The sequence below is a fragment of the Larus michahellis genome, unplaced genomic scaffold (assembly GCF_964199755.1).
Source record: "Larus michahellis unplaced genomic scaffold, bLarMic1.1 SCAFFOLD_78, whole genome shotgun sequence".
In the NCBI taxonomy this organism is placed as follows: domain Eukaryota; kingdom Metazoa; phylum Chordata; class Aves; order Charadriiformes; family Laridae; genus Larus; species Larus michahellis.
Window position 1 is genome coordinate 367,501 of NW_027436116.1, and position 5,000 is coordinate 372,500.

Below are 5,000 nucleotides of genomic sequence, written 5' to 3' on the forward strand. Positions count from 1 at the left end.
GCAGCCAGGCGTCTGGGTCACGTCTGCCCCACAAGTACTGCCCCCGCACTGCCCCAGCGCTGCCCCGCGAGTGCTCCCCGAGGAACGGCGGGCCTCAGGGCCCGCCGTCTCCCCCCAGGGAAGACAGGCCTGCGGGTGCCCCCGGCTCCACAGCTTCCCCACCAGTGCCCCACAGCAGCCTTGCGAGTGCTCCCCGAGGAACAGCAGGCTTCTGGGTCACGGCTGCCCCGCGAGTACTGCCCCCGCGCCGCCCCACGGCTGCCCCGCAAGTGCTCCCCGAGGAACCGCAGGCCTCTGGGCCTGCCGTCTCCCCCCAGGGAAGGCAGACCTGCGGGTGCCCCTGGCCCCACAGCTGCCCCGCAGGGCCCCACGGCTGCTCCGCAAGTGCTCCCTGAGGAACAGCAGGCCTCGGGCCTGCCGTCTCCCCTCAGGAAAGACAGGCCTGCGGGTGCCCCTGGCCCCACAGCTTCCCCACCGGTGCCCCACGGCAGCCTTGCAAGTGCTCCCCGAGGAACCACAGGCCTCTGGGACACATCTGCCCCACAAGTGCTGCCCCAGTGCTGCCCCACGGCTGCTCCGCAAGTGCTCCCTGAGGAACAGCGGGCCTCTGGGTCACATCTGCCCCACAAGTGCCGCCCCACAGCCGCCCCGCGAGTGCTCCCCGAGGAACCGCAGGCCTCTGGGCCTGCAGTCTGCTTCCAGGGAACCCAGGCCTGCGGGTGCCTCTGGCCCCACAGCTTCCCAAACAGTGCCCCACGGCTGACCCGCAAGTGCTCCCCGAGGAACAGCAGGCCTCTGGATCACATCTGCCCCACAAGCGCTGCCCCAGAGCAGCCCCACGGCTGCCCCGCAAGTGCTCCCCGAGGAACCGCAGGCCTCTGGGCCTGCCGTCTCCCCCCAGGGAAGACAGGCCTGCAGGTGCCCCTGGCCCCACAGCTGCCCCTCCAGTGCTCCCTGAGGAGCAGCAGGCCTCTGGGTCACATCTGCCCCGCAAGTGCCGCCCCACGGCTGCCCCGCGAGTGCTCCCCGAGGAGCCGCAGGCCTCTGGGCCTGCAGTCTGCTTCCAGGGAACCCAGGCCTGCGGGTGCCTCTGGCCCCACAGCTTCCCAAACAGTGCCCCACGGCTGATCCGCAAGTGCTCCCCGAGGAACAGCAGGCCTCTGGATCACATCTGCCCCACAAGTGCTGCCCCAGAGCAGCCCCACGGCTGCCCCGCAAGTGCTCCCCGAGGAACCGCAGGCCTCTGGGTCACATCTGCCCCACAAGTGCTGCCCCAGTGCTGCCCCACGGCTGCCCTGCAAGTGCTCCCCGAGGAACCGCAGGCCTCTGGGCCTGCCGTCTCCCCCCAGGGAAGGCAGACCTGCGGGTGCCCCTGGCCCCACAGCTGCCCCGCAGGGCCCCACGGCTGCTCCGCAAGTGCTCCCTGAGGAACAGCAGGCCTCGGGCCTGCCGTCTCCCCTCAGGAAAGACAGGCCTGCGGGTGCCCCTGGCCCCACAGCTTCCCCACCGGTGCCCCACGGCAGCCTTGCAAGTGCTCCCCGAGGAACCACAGGCCTCTGGGACACATCTGCCCCACAAGTGCTGCCCCAGTGCTGCCCCACGGCTGCTCCGCAAGTGCTCCCTGAGGAACAGCGGGCCTCTGGGTCACATCTGCCCCACAAGTGCCGCCCCACAGCCGCCCCGCGAGTGCTCCCCGAGGAACCGCAGGCCTCTGGGCCTGCAGTCTGCTTCCAGGGAACCCAGGCCTGCGGGTGCCTCTGGCCCCACAGCTTCCCAAACAGTGCCCCACGGCTGACCCGCAAGTGCTCCCCGAGGAACAGCAGGCCTCTGGATCACATCTGCCCCACAAGCGCTGCCCCAGAGCAGCCCCACGGCTGCCCCGCAAGTGCTCCCCGAGGAACCGCAGGCCTCTGGGCCTGCCGTCTCCCCCCAGGGAAGACAGGCCTGCAGGTGCCCCTGGCCCCACAGCTGCCCCTCCAGTGCTCCCTGAGGAGCAGCAGGCCTCTGGGTCACATCTGCCCCGCAAGTGCCGCCCCACGGCTGCCCCGCGAGTGCTCCCCGAGGAGCCGCAGGCCTCTGGGCCTGCAGTCTGCTTCCAGGGAACCCAGGCCTGCGGGTGCCTCTGGCCCCACAGCTTCCCAAACAGTGCCCCACGGCTGATCCGCAAGTGCTCCCCGAGGAACAGCAGGCCTCTGGATCACATCTGCCCCACAAGCGCTGCCCCAGAGCAGCCCCACGGCTGCCCCGCAAGTGCTCCCCGAGGAACCGCAGGCCTCTGGGCCTGCCGTCTCCCCCCAGGGAAGACAGGCCTGCAGGTGCCCCTGGCCCCACAGCTGCCCCTCCAGTGCTCCCTGAGGAGCAGCAGGCCTCTGGGTCACATCTGCCCCGCAAGTGCCGCCCCACGGCTGCCCCGCGAGTGCTCCCCGAGGAGCCGCAGGCCTCTGGGCCTGCAGTCTGCTTCCAGGGAACCCAGGCCTGCGGGTGCCTCTGGCCCCACAGCTTCCCAAACAGTGCCCCACGGCTGATCCGCAAGTGCTCCCCGAGGAACAGCAGGCCTCTGGATCACATCTGCCCCACAAGCGCTGCCCCAGAGCAGCCCCACGGCTGCCCCGCATGTGCTCCCCGAGGAACCGCAGGCCTCTGGGCCTGCCGTCTCCCCCCAGGGAAGACAGGCCTGCAGGTGCCCCTGGCCCCACAGCTGCCCCTCCAGTGCTCCCTGAGGAGCAGCAGGCCTCTGGGTCACATCTGCCCCGCAAGTGCCGCCCCACGGCTGCCCCGCGAGTGCTCCCCGAGGAGCCGCAGGCCTCTGGGCCTGCAGTCTGCTTCCAGGGAACCCAGGCCTGCGGGTGCCTCTGGCCCCACAGCTTCCCAAACAGTGCCCCACGGCTGATCCGCAAGTGCTCCCCGAGGAACAGCAGGCCTCTGGATCACATCTGCCCCACAAGCGCTGCCCCAGAGCAGCCCCACGGCTGCCCCGCAAGTGCTCCCCGAGGAACCGCAGGCCTCTGGGCCTGCCGTCTCCCCCCAGGGAAGACAGGCCTGGGGGTGCCCCGGGCACCACACTCTGCCCCCGCAGAGCCCCACGGCTGCCCCGCAAGTGCTCCCCGAGGAACCGCAGGCCTCCGGGTCACATCCGCCCCACGACTACCGGGCCAGCGCTGCCCCACGGCTGCCCTGCAGCTGCTCCCCAGGGAATAGTGGGACTCTGGGCCTGCCTTCTCCCCCCAGGGAAGACAGGCCTGCGGGTGCCCCGGGCACCACAGCTGCCCCGCAGAGCCCCACGGCTGCCCCGCAAGTGCTCCCCGAGGAACAGCAGGCCTCTGGGTCACATCTGCCCCACAAGTACTGCCCCAGCCCTGCCCCACGGCTGCCCTGCAGCTGCTCCCCAGGGAACAGCGGGTCTGTGGGCCTGCCGTCTCCCCCCAGGGAAGACAGGCCTGCGGGTGCCGCTGGCACCACAGCTGCCCCACAAATGCCTCACGGCTGCCCTAGCTGTGACCCCCGGCTGCCCCGCAAGTGCTCCCCAAGGCACCCAGGCATCTGGGTCACATCTGCCCCACCCCAACTGCGCGCACACCGTGGCACTTGCACACGGGCGCACCATCTCCCCCGGCCCTTCCCATTCCCCCCTTTCGCCTCTCACCCCCCCCCCCAGCAGGCCTCTCCCCCAGCCCCAATGCCCCGTCTGCCGCCGCACGCACACGTGCACACAACATCCACCCCACCCCCTCCAACGGGCCCGAACCTCTCGCGTGCGGCAGACGCAGACGCAGACAGAGCGTCTCCCCCCAAGCCCCGCTGCCGCCACCGAATTACCGCCCACCCCCCCCGCCACACCCCGCTGTCCCCCTTCCCCCCCCCTCCCCCGCCTCTATTCACCACCCGGTTCACTGCGAATCCGGCCGCCCCCTCCCCACGCTGCCCTCGTGCAGGCTTGCCACCCACCCCCCCCACCCCCCCCACCCCCCCCACCCCCCTCCCGGCAAGGACGGCGGGAGACTTTAGGACCCAGCGGAGTCCCTGCCGGCTCCGTGCCCGGGCGGGTTAAGGGATTCCCGGTGGCGAGCGGGGATCTAACCCCGGCTGCCGAGTCTCTACCCTGCCGCGCCCCTGGCCGTGCCCGTGCCCCGGCGCTCCCGCCTTCCTTTCTCAGCCGCTCGGCTCGCTCACTCTCTCTGCTGCGCGCCTGCCCGCCCCTGCCGCGGCTGGAGAACCCACTGAACCCCCCCCCGCCCCCAGCACACACACCGCCCCCCCCCCCCACCTTACCGACCCAAAACCTACTCCGAAAAGAGGCACCGCGTGCCTGCCGCCCTCTCCCCGGCCCACCTCTGCGCCGTGCTCGCCGCCCGCTCTCGCCTGCCTCTGCACCGGCACCCCTTCCCCGCCGCTGCCGCTTGCCGGGCAGTGGTGTGCTCGCGCGCCCGCGCAGGGCGCGAAGCCGCGGACCGCCACGCCCCACCCCCACCCCCGCCCCCGACCCGATCCGGGTCAGGGTGGCGGCTCTGCCAGTGGCGCTTAAATCACGAACGAAAAAAAGTTAGAACTTACTTTTTCGCCCACCCCAACCCCTCCCCCCACCCACATACCCCCCCCCTCGCCCGACAGCCCCCCCCCCCCCCCCCCCCGCCGGGACGATCCGGGTCAGGCTGGCGGCTATGCCAGTGACGCTAAAAACGTGAACGAAAAAAAAAGATCAAAATTATTTATAACCACCCGGTGATAAATCAAAATTATTTATCACCCCCCGGCCCCCCCGCCGCCCCAGCCCCCCCTCCCCCCCACCCCCCCCCCCGCAAGAAACACCCTGCCCGCACGCACATGTTGGAAGGGAGGATCCGGGTCAGGCTGGCCCCTGTGCCGGTGACGCTTAAACCATGAACGAAAAGAAAAAACAAAAATATCACCCCCACCCCACACCGGCTGCCCGGTGTCCCCGGCTCCGGGGACCGGCTCGGCTGCCACGTCTACCCGGCTCCGGGGATAGGCGGGCAGGTCTA